A 12,652-nucleotide genomic window follows, 5' to 3' on the forward strand; every position below is an offset into this window, starting at 1 on the left:
AGCTTTCATTTATTTCCCATACCAAACGCGTGGCTGGCGTATGTTTTGGTACTTTGCATGGTCTGAGACCCATTTTTAAATTTTTCGATGCTGAGACAAGACAGATCATGGTCCAGGCTCTGGTTCTTACCAGACTGGACTACGCCAACTCTCTGTTTTTGGGCCTAAACCAGGCCGAACTGTCCCGTCTCCAGAGGGTTCAGAACGCGGCGGCTAGGATGCTTGTCGGCCTCCCGAAATTTGTCTCAGCTCGCCAAACCATCCGCAATCTTCATTGGCTTCCGATTGAGCAAAGAGTTAAGTTTAAAGCCCTCTGCTTAACTTTTAAAATCCTCAACCTAGCCTCTCCCCCGATCCTTGCACAGACTATTCTGCACTATGCTCCTACCAGAGCTCTTCGCTCTGCTAGTCTTAACCTTGCCATAGTGCCTCGTTTTAAAAGGGCTAGAGTGGGTGGTCGCTCGTTTTCAGTGCTGGCGGCTGCTCTTTGGAATTCTCTTCCAGCTCCACTCCGCTCAATTTCAGATCTGCTTCTTTTTAGGAAGACCTTGAAGACTTTTCTTTTCTCCACAGTTTAGTCTGTTTCTTGTCCAGCTTTCTTAATCGTGTTGTGTTATTCAGATCTTCAAGCGCCGGGACGCCTCTTGGCTGCGGCATCCGCGCGCTATATAAAAAATAGTTAACATAACATAACATAACATAACAGTCGCTCTAAGGATGACATACAGTTCATTAAAGATGAATGGGGAGAAGACGGAGATCCTGGTGTTTGGGGGAAAGGAGGACATCTGGGTGGCAAATTGGTGGCCTACCTCACTGGGAGCATGTCCGGTACCCGCAGCTTTGGCAAAAAATCTGGGAGCTCTGCTCGACCCTACCCTCAATATGCGTCAGCAGGTGAATAGAACTGTCTCCACCTGTTGGGGAATAATTCACATCTTGAGGAAGATCAAACACTACTTATCCCAGCAGGCCAGAAAGCAAGCCGTGGTTGCACTCATAAGCTCCCAACTTGACTACTGTAATGCGCTGCATGCTGGACTTAACAGGGGGCTGTTGCAGCGCCTTCAAATGGTCCAAAATGCGGCTGCAAAGTTTGTGTTGGATTTACCAAAACGGGCCTCGGCCACCTCTGCGAGGAAGGCGTTGCATTGGCTCCTTGTTGAGGACAGGATTTCTTTTAAAATCCTATGCATGACCTTTGGCGCCTTAGCGAGAAATAGGTCAGGGGGAATTGGGGCTCTTTTGGCCCCCTATAGCCCCTCGAGGAATCTCCGCTACGCCAACAAATCACTGCTATTTGTACCACGCATTCGCAGAGTTAAATGGGGTGGCAGAGCTTTTTCCACTATAGCACCAAAAATGTGGAATGCTCTTCCTGTGGAAATTAAGGCCCTTTCCACTCCTCAGTCTTTCAGGAAAGCTCTGAAGACACGACTATTTGCCAAAGCTTATCTGTAATTTTGCTTCTGCCTTTTTGTGATTTATTTTTTGATAGGCGCCTTGATGCCTTTGGGTTTTAGTTGCGCGTTATAAATTTTCTTTCATTCATTCATTTCATTTATTCATTCATTACCTTGACTGGGGGACCAAGAGGGCTCCTTAAATAATTTTCCATCTTTCTCCTGTTGATAACAAATAAGCTCAAGTGTAACCATATTCTGGTTTTTGTGTAAAATAGCAATCTGGTTTACCACTCTATATAATTCCCTCACAAGCTGGGTTTATTGATTTAGGTGCTCCATATTTAACTTATTCTCAGCAGGGAGCACTGTGTAGCTATTCAACTTCAAGCAAAATAATTTCTTTTTTGTTCATGAATAATATCTGCACAACAATACAATGGTCTGCTAGTTCTCTTTTTGGGAGTAACTCAGCAGAATGCGTAGTTGAACGGTTACATTTAACCATGGGTTGATATAATGATGCAGACCTTGAGAGTAATCAAATATATATCAGACTCATTCCGAGAATTGGCTAGATATGAACCACTGGATTTTGCTACAGTTTGTCCAGGTTCTCCTCTGGACTACAGGGCAGCCTTATTTTGTGCAGCTATGGACAAGTCAAACCGTTAAGTCCTCAGCAGCATGACTGTCAGAGGCAACGCTGAATAGTTCTTGTGTTCAACAAGAAAGGGGAGCATTTGACAGTCTGGGTTGAATACTATAGGAGAATCCAGACATGTTTCACAGGATTGTAAATCAATGCTGGCTGGTCCAAACTAGTGCAACCAGTATGACGATGCAAAATACATTTTTATCTAAATCAGAATGGGTGCAACCGCACAAATATCCCATAACAAAGTGTACTGAAAAGTATTCCTCAAGACTGCTGGAAATCCAGCACCCACGTGTGAAGAATGCTACAATGTTGTGTAGGCCTTTGGCTGTGTACAGCCCAATACCATTGACATCTGACTTTCTGCCACACAAGACAACATTTTGTATCTCTTCCATTGCTTTTGTCTGTACAAGAGTCATATTGTGTTGCCTGGGAGTTTCTGGTGGTCTGCATCTTTGATTTAAGGAAGAAAACCCAGTAAGGCCAACCTAAACACCGCAACCTCTAAGCCACTGATTGCAGAGTAAATTTAGTCTGTGTCCACTATCTTGAAGAGGGGTACACAAACCTTGAAGCGAGATATATATTTATATTTATATGGTGCACAAATCATCTCTCGGCGCCCGGGGCGAAGACGACAACATGCAAGATCATTCACTTAAAATAGCCAGGTTTTTAATTTTTTCTTAAAGATCGTGAACGTGGGACAAGCCCGCAGATCTGGCAGTGCATTCCAGTATTTGGGGGCCAAATGGGACAAGACACGCCCATGGATCTTAGCCTTTTTAATTCTCCGGGTTTGGAGGAACTTATGGCCACTGGATCTTAACTGCCTGGCTGGAGATGTGCATCATCAGAAACATAAGAAGTTACTGGTGATGAAATTAGCATCTTCCGAACAGCTGTTTTGCTTAGCCACCAACATATGCACTGCTTGACATTCCGGATTTGTGAGATTTTCGTCAATACAATAGTCCAACACTTTTTGCCACGGAGCATGCAGTTATTTGAAGATCGGCGTGGGGAGATAGCTATGAAGAATAGGAGAACTGTTTCAGAACATGCACCCGAAGAGGGCCTTGTACCTACATACTGTGTAAAGGTTTAGTGATAGCGCAATCAGCCGGAAACATTAACTTGCTCCATGTTTCTATACAAGGGTACACCATGATGTCTGATGATGGAATTTAAGTAACTATAAAAATACTATGAAAGTTGTCTGGATAAGGGGTCATTTATTGATACCTTGGTTCTGACTAGCTAACATCTACTTGCTATCACAGCTTAAAAAGTCATTCAGAATGATCTGATACCTCATTCAAAGTCCCCAGCAAGCACTTCCTTCTTGCTAAAATATCATAGACACGTCTCTTTTTTTGTGGATATCTTAGGAGCTATCCAAGCCACTCAGATTTTGACAACATTAGAATTTCCTTTTCTATGTATCACACCTGGGGACAAATGGAAGATTTGATTTTTTCACTATTGGGTATTTGAATTCTGTGTCATGTCTTTTCTGCACTCTTCCCAAAGACCAGGCTGAGAGAGAGTTCCCACGTATATGGCCAGCACAAATGTCCTTGAAGGAAATGTAATGCTTACTCAAATCAGGCATCATTCTTCTCATGTTTCTTCCATTGTGAACTTGCAACAAAAAGGGATGAGTTTTCTTTAGATTACTTAAGATAAATAACCAGGATTTTCTAATTCCGCAGAGTTCACTAAAGTGTTTGTTTTCCCACAGTCCACCAGCATTAGTTCTTCCATGACTGAGACAGATGCATGGTCCACCAGCATTAGTTCTTCCATGACTGAGACAGATGCATGGGGAGAGGGCCCTGTGTATTATCATAATACAAACAAGGCTTCAGGTGAACCATCGCCTTAGCTCTTGATGTTCACTGAGCCTGAACAAAACCTACTCATTCTTTAGAGATCTCATCCAAGCGAAAAGACCCCTTCACTGAATGGAGACAATTGGCCTACGGCGCACAATTGCAAATTATTGCATTGCATGTATGGAACAAAAAAACTGAAAGTTTTTCCACAGGCTGACTTTATGCCCAGTCCACAGGCTAGCAGGGCATTTTGTTTCTATTTATGGTATGGGTTTATGGTTAGATACATCCCAAGCACTCAAAACATAGCTGACAAGTGATAATCTGGACATTACATTGAAAGACACGTTGCTACCCTCCAGGAAAATATACTACCTTTACTAAGGCTCTGCAGCTGCTTTTTTTTATTATTATTTGGATCAAGTCCATGAATCCATAGTAACTACATACAAAATGAGACACTGCAATTAACAGATCATCTGTTAACATGATTTTTGGGGCAGCATTCATGGTTGTAATTAAGTCACTACAGGTGATTTTAGGACTGTGAGGGAAAGTTCAACAGGTAGTCTTGTTTGCTGCGCCTTGTTATTAAGATTTCATCTATAGTCATGGTCAAACTGAAAGACCTAACTAGTACTTGGTGTAGCACATTTTTGCAAACTCCAGGTTTCACCAGCCAGACCGTCTGCTCTTGCTGTCCTGGTAGTTCGACAGTCCATTCAATTCCTTGATAATCTCCCAAAAGCTCAACTCCAAAAGACCGGTCCAAGTTAAGCCCCAAAAACCTTTCACTCTACCAAGGGTATTATCTCTTGCAGCTGTTTTCTACCTCTATCTTTACGGAGACTTTAGAGGTCCACGATCTGGGTGTAGTTCCTGGCCCTAAGAGCTATGATCAGTGCAGATTCCACTGGCCATGGCCAGGGGTAAATCGCAATTGGTTTAGATTAGAGGACTGTGTGGTATCTTCATCGATGCCATGCAATCTCCATTTAGTGTTTTGTCCCCTGCCGCTCAGCAAGAGTGACTGTGATGTAATTAAAATGCTGATGTGTTCCTGAATGAGTGAATGTTCGCTGGAGTGTGTGAGCTAAGCAGCAAGGATGCTGCGCCCGGTAGGACTTCCTTACTACGCTATTTCCCTGTACCTGAGGCTTCTTCTCGAAGAATAAACATTATCCTGTTTCACCTATACTACTGGCTACCAGCATCTTCATTTACCAGACAGGTCCTAGAGGGACGCCTCAGGCTCCTCTGTGCTTACTCTTTGCTATCCATGGCCGAGGCCATGGGCAGTGCCTTTGGGGCTTGGAGAAATGGAAACAGGTTGCGGCCACAATGACCTTTGAAGTTTGTTTGGAGAAATGAGAACTGGACAGAGCACAAAGGCCATGCAGAACAAAGAGTTTGAGGGCACCGGATTCTCTAACTATATTGTAACCATTTAGAACACAGAGGGATTGGAATCTCATCTGAAACAACTCTTGAATTTGGTGATAAAACTTTAGTTTGTTTAGTTACAATTGACATGGGGAAAATTGAAAGTCTACAAAACAAAAACAAACTATTTGACTACTGCATACCTAGTAACAGATGACATCATCACTGGTGTCGCTGATACCAGTAAAATAATCATATGGATGGAAGCCAAGAAATGACGCAAAAAATAAAGCCAGCGTCTGAGGTCTAGTACAAGGTGGTCTGCAGAATCGGCTGCTAGGAAATCTATGGATAAATAGGCCCAGGGACGGTCTCATGTGAGACCTCAAAGCAGGAAGTCAGAAGGGCCAAGTGCGTCCTGCTGAGACTTGTGTGTGAACCACAAGTGGATCATAGGGAGAACTCAGTGCACAGCTGGAAAAGAGCGTAGTGCACAGCTGGAAATGCTGCCACCTCAGGAGACAGCTCCTCAGATCTGTCAATGAACCCATACCTGCTGGGCAGGGTGCTAAAGACTCCTGTGGATTAATGACTGTGTTTTTACCCACCCCCTTGAAAATAAAAGTATGAAGAGCTCTGAGAAGTCTTCTGGGAAACATTGAGAGAAGCAGTGTGGTTGGTTGGCAGGCAAGGCCTGGCACAGTCTATGGAAGCAAGGCTGCTTTAAACAAAGCTTTGGACAAAAGGGCCCACGAAGCAATAGGTCGGAATAGGGTACTGGTATATATATGGCTTCTGCAGGGGAAAAGTGCATGCACCTTCTGAACCTATTTTCTGCTGAACTTAAATGACCATTGCGTCGTGGTCAGCTAAACTACACATCCCTCTGGTTTACGGAACAAAACTAAACAAACATGCACATGTAGCCAACATTGTAGGTAATAAAACAGTCAGAGTTGATGCCGGTGGTACATCGACCTTCACTAACACAATAGACTTGTGACTGCAATGAAAGTACTCCTGACCTCCTTAACATTTAAAACCCCTCCCAGCCCTGTACAAAGAATCACCTCTAGACTGCATAAGCCGAGCTCTGCAGTCGCTCAACCACAGCACTTCTCGCCCCCAACAATGCTCTGTACATTCGAGGGCAGGATCTGACTGCAACTACTCTCAAGCACTCAGCCATGCTCTACACACCCTCACGCATGCTACGCTTGCTGTCACGCATGCTGTCACGCCCGCTGCAGATACAATCTACTTAGGCTACATCTGCACTTTACACCTAATACCAGCACTACCCAACCAGATTATCCCCTGCCTGCCACACCCATTCGTTGCAAATGCCCGAGCACACTCCGCTCTCAAGTCAAGTTCAAAGCCACTTTAAGAACGCTTCGAGCACCCCATTGGTACGGGTACCCCGCCTATAGAGGGGGGCGAACTCTGAAGGCTCGGGGCAGCCTTAGTTTAGGTTCTGTTGCGAACTCAAAGCACGCGACGAGCCGAGTTGCCACCGTCGCTGTTCTACCCTTATGCACGAGTCAAAAACAAACCACTATTAACCTTTCAGGCAAAAAGGAGAAACACATAGATACATATGTTGTAGCTGATTTTTGCAGAGTAAACAAGAAAACCTGAATTGCGGCTTCTCTGCTTAACCATAATTGGAGATATAAGGCAAAGATTTTACTTCTACCAATCCTCCTTTTAATTTTATATAGAAAACTAAAGTACCTTTCAAATACCCGTGTTCCGAATATCAGTTGTCGAAAAGCACAGAGTGTTTGATTTACTAGACTATAATGTTGCTCTATCCACAAGAATGCGGGCCACGCAGGGTTCACGAGACAACTGGCTCTCTTCTTAGTTCGTTAACATCACTTTCGCCAGAATGGGGGAGGGTCAGGAGCAGAATGGGTCTAAATTCTTGTTTATAAAGTATCACTATTGATAATTAATATGATGTTGGCTCAATCACCTTTCTACCCACCTATGCATCTCACTGACCCCCCCGGCCGTGCACATACACTTCACATGCACCCCCTCTGCACAGCCGGGCCACGCCCTATGCGCAGGCACCCGAGTTCTCGAACCTTCCAGCTCTTCTCAGCACCCCGCTAGTCTGCACTTCCAGAGTCTGGGCATGCAGTGGAAAACGAGTTTTAAGAGAACCTGCGGGTGAAGCATTGGAAGGTCTGGGCCGAAAGACAGGGGTGAAACTAGTAGAAGGGTGATACGAATAGGGGAGAGCTGTGGAGGGGGTCACAGACGTATATTTCCCTGATAATGCAGCACATGAAAGAACCGTTACTGCATCGAGCAAAAAGGACTGACGTCAGAAGCAAATGAATTAACTCACATTGGAACAAAGTGAACACAACGAGAAAACTCTGGTACGAAGATAAAAATGTATGAATCCGTACTGGAAGGCCAATTAACACCCCAATGTTGAAAATAAAATCACTAGACAAATTCTGGGACGATTGAAAGCACCGATTATGTAAAAACGACGGAGGGCAAATTAAAGGTTCAAATGTGGAATCAAAACAACAGGTGCATGCAGGGCAACTGAGAGCAAACTGCTCCGGAGTGCGGCTAGAAGCCTACTGGCCGAATTAATGGTAAACTCACATACATACGATATAAATGTACATATCAGGCAAGGTTTACCCAAGAGCTGACGCTGCGGGCGCAACTACCGGAACGGTCACTAAAGGAGCAAAGAAAAAAAACATGCGTTTTAGGCAATAAATAAAAAACGAACGCGGGTCAAAGACGGTGACTGAGAATTCAAAAATAATACAGGAACTCGAAACTCTTTGTATCTGACCACGTCAGATGTGAAGCCTGAATTACGACGTGGTTCTGTTAAAATCGGGTCAAATATTTCGAGGAAGGCGTTTGGTTTCTCATTGCAGTTTTGTTCTCACGTGTGCACAAATTAATATTTTGTTTCATCCTAAACAGCCTTTATGTTTCCCACGTCCTCCCCCCTAGCGGTTTGCCCTAAGAGCAAAAGGACAGTTATTTCATAGTTTCCCTAAGCACATGGCGCTCTCTTCTCAGCACTACGACTGCCGGCCAATAAGCGCTTTTCGCTGCCGAACATGCGCCTCTCGGGTTAATAGCGGATTTAGTCTACACTAAAAAAAAATGCATGCCATTTTTGTAACTGTTTTTACTTGGCGCGCCTCACCCTTCTCTGTAGTCCTCCGTCCCAGGACGCTCCATGGCTCCGCCGCTGTCGATTTTTGCTGCTCAGTAATTTCTCCTCACTGCACCACGTGCCTCTCACCGTCGACGTTCACCTCGCCCAGGCCCTCCGCGCGCGCAGCACGTGCTGGGAGAGGGGCGCACGTGTAAGGATAGTCGACGTGAACGTAATATCCTTCCGCGTACGTTTGGCTAGAGAGCCACGTGTTGCTGCCGCACCCAGGTCAGGTGTGAAGCGTGACTTAAGACGTGGTTCTGTTATTACGTAGCGCTTCCTAGTTAGTTTGTTTAGCACAAAGTTGCCTAACTTTTTGAGAGCTACAAAATTAACTCTGAAGTTGTAGTAAAATGTGGTAAACTGATTTTTGTTACCGAGGGTGATTTTTTTGTTATGAACTGAAACTCAGCGGAGTCGTTTTTGGTGAAAGTGAATGTTAACCTGCGTGATGTTATCCTGCAGTTCATTTACAAGTTTTCTAATTTGCCGCTTTTTAGTTCTCTAAATGTTTTTATATTTTGTGACAGCTCGACGCCTCCTGATAATCTATTCATAGCAGGAATCTGCCCGAAAGGTGGGCGATTGGGTGTGTGTATGTCCGCATTGTGCTTAAAAATGGTATACAAATTAAAATGGAGTACATTATTTTATATATCTGTGCCTAGGAAACTTGTATGGCTGAATAGTGTGTGCGGGAATGGTATATGTGTGAAGAGTGCCTTGAAATAGTCTGCAGCTGTGAAGAGTGTGTGTGTAAATGGTATGTGTGTGTGTAAGTGTGCCCAGAAATGGTGTACGACTTTGAAAAGTGTGCTTGAATGGTGTGTTCGTGTTAACATTGTGCATAGAAATGGTGTACGACTTTGAAATCTGTGCATGAATGAAATGTGGGGGAGTATAAACAGGGTGCCTAGAAATGGCGTATGACAGTGAGGAGTACACGAATGGTTTGTGCGTAAGAATAATATAGTTATAGTAATTAATTTGTAATAAAAAGCGTGCCAGTGTCCAAAGCTTTTATCAGAAAGCCTGTGGCCGCTGCAGTTAAGTGTCCGCCCACCCTGACCGGATGACTCCCAATGTAGGGTTGTCTTGCACCTTCTTTGGACCTCTTACCAGAGCCCGGATCAGGTGATGGCTGATTTCCTGTAACAGGGGGTGTTTCTTCATCCTGACATATGACCTTTTCATCACATTGTTTTCCTCTGAAGTGGTTCATTTTTAACAGTCCTGCTGTGCAATGTGTGCAAACTCATTGCAGAGTTCTTCGGGAAGGTACCTTATTCTTCTAATGGAATTTAACATTAAACCTTTTGTTCCTCTGCCCACTTTAATAGTTTGTATGACTCTGGGAGAATCACATTCTCTTTAGTTGAACAAATTATCCTATTATACACCTTAACAATTCGGTCCATAGAACGCTCTCCAGTTTCTTTGCGGCCAAATATGTATCAGATTTTAGCTGAATGTGCTCTTCGATCTCTGTGCGAAACACAGGGTCAAACAACGCAGTGGCACAAAACCGTCAAAGTCTTGCAGGGTTAAACCCCTGCTGAAGCGTCAAGAGAACCAGTGCAGGTGAATTGTGTAATAGGGTTCTAGATGGTACATTGACCTTGTCTGCACTATTGAACAAGTCCCTAGTTGTAAGTACTCTTTCCAATTTAAATGAGGCCTGGGGTACCGCTGAGTGGAATGTAAATTTGGATTGGTCGGAATGTATTAATTTCCAAATATCCACCAGGTTTAACAGGTCTTGGAAAGGCAACAGAGATTTAGCTGCCATAGACTGAGCCTTTACATTTGTTGTGCTTCTATCTCTGCCCAGATTAGTGTTTGTATTAAAGTCACCTGCACAATGAATTGTAACTCCTTAAATTCCCAGCAACTCAATCAATCAATAACTTTATTCAGTTTTCATTTACAATAGACAAAAAAACCATAAAAGTCAGGCAAAATACATGCTTAAGAAGAAAAACATATAGCTAATAACAAGAAATAAAGAATACAAAAAGACTTGCACTGTGTCTGTGGAGTATATCGTTCAAAAACAAGTCTACTTAGATATGCTAAACGTCCATAAAGTGCCTAGATCTCACAGTTGCTTTTAAAAATCCTACAATAAAAAAAGATACAATCATCCTTCAACATTTGCAGAAACATAAGTGCTGGTCTAATTTGACTAAAATTCATTTTCTTTAAAATGTGAAGTAAATAATACTTTCTGGGGACTGCCTACAGGTTACATAAAAACATGAAGTGGAGCAGGTCCTGTGGAGACTTTCCGTTGCAGCCACAGGGAGCTAACACTTGACCTCTTGAGGACCCCTTGGGTCTGGCCAATAATAAATGAAAGAGATTCATCTGGAACCTAGATAATAAAAATTTCTCATGTGACGCCAGGGAACCCATGAGATATGGTTCAGCCAGAGGCGATGTGATTAAGGGGATATATGCCCAGACACTAGGTTTCTGTTCCTCTTCTGTCTCCCGATCCAATCGTCTTTGGTTCAAAAAAGCTATTCTTTTTGGTTCCACGTCACTTTTCGCAATTGTTACTGTGTTAGAGAATAGGACCCCCCGCCCAAGCTGTTCAAGCCCCCTTTTAACATAGCGAAGCCAGGGGATGCGAACCATATTGTCAAGTGACAAGGACTCTTTCAAGATCACTTTAGTAAAAGCTAAATCATCATTAAGCCAACATTTTAACCAAAAAAACAGGGGGCGCAGGGCCAGAGTGTCACTTATGTAGGAGACCCCTAGTTCCTCATGAACAACCAGATTCGAGGTTCCTTGTGGGACACACAGTCATTTTTTAAAAACCTGTTTTCCATAACCTGGAGAGATTTTGTATTTGCGTGGCCCCAGATCTCACTACCGTAAGTTGCTGTCGCTACGCTTTTAGCTTGATAAACTTGTAGGATGGCTCCTGTCGCCTTCTTCCATATTTTCGAGGCGAAGTAAAAAATTGCCACATTGACCCTGGCCAGATCCCCCTTTTTCTTCTGGATCAATGGGTCCCATTTTAATTGATCATCCAGTAAGACCCCTCGGTAAGAGAAAACACTTTTACAAGGGATTTTATCGTTACCTGATTTAAACTGGAAATTCCTCTTAGTCTGTTTCCCTACTTTCATGACATAGGACTTCGAAATGTTGATGGTTAGGTCCCGGTCAGTCATGAATCCCAAGAAAGCAATTAAGAGGGTTTGGAGGCCCAGTTCAGTTCTTGATAGTAGGACTGCGTCATCTGCGTAAAGCAGAACAGGAATACCCTGGCGTCCTACAAAGGGGAAATCGGCCCCGGTAGCCAGCAGCACACTTTCTAGGTCGTTAATGTAAAAGTTGAATAAAAATGGCGCTAAAATGCAGCCCTGCCTGACTCCTTTCTTGATATCAATGTCCTTGGTGACCTTTAAATCCTGAGAGTACCTAACATTAGCTGTGGTCGAGGTATGGAGGTCCTCAAGAAAGTTGACAATGCTGTCTTCCACCCCCATTGCCCCCCATGGACTGCCAAAGCTTCGACCTGTTGACACAGTCAGTGACGGATGACAGATCCATGAAGGCAAGGTGGATGGTGCCAGAATGCGCAACTGTGTTTTTGCTCAGGACCATATACAGGTTCAGACATTGGGCAACGGTAGAACGACCCTGCCGAAAGCCATATTGGGCGCCGATAAGATCCTATTCTTATCCGCCCATGCAGTTAACCTTTTTAAAAGAACCTGACCCACCACTTTAACCACTAAGTCGATAAGCGAAATAGGTCTATAGCAGTGAGTGCTATTCCTGTTACCCTTTTTAAAAACTGGAACTATAGTGGAGGAAGCCCAGGACCGTGGGCACCCGATCTTAGCCGCAGCGTTAAATAAAGACTCTAAGATCGGGGCCCAAAACGAGGGGTCTGATTTAAATAAATCGGGGGTGGGGGTCCCATCGGGGCCCGGAGCTTTGTTAATAGTCAGCCCTAGGATCCCTTCCATGATCTCACTCCTATAGAAGCAGATCACAGCATCCTTTCTCACCCTAGGTTCACTTTGAATGAACTTGAGCGGGCAGTCAAACATTGATTCAAAATGAAGTACCCACTCCTCCTCTGTGATATGGGACACCAGGCCATCCCCACCATCCTTATGGAACAGGGGCCCAT

The sequence above is a fragment of the Lissotriton vulgaris genome, chromosome 7, assembly GCF_964263255.1.
Source record: "Lissotriton vulgaris chromosome 7, aLisVul1.2, whole genome shotgun sequence".
NCBI lineage: Eukaryota > Metazoa > Chordata > Amphibia > Caudata > Salamandridae > Lissotriton > Lissotriton vulgaris.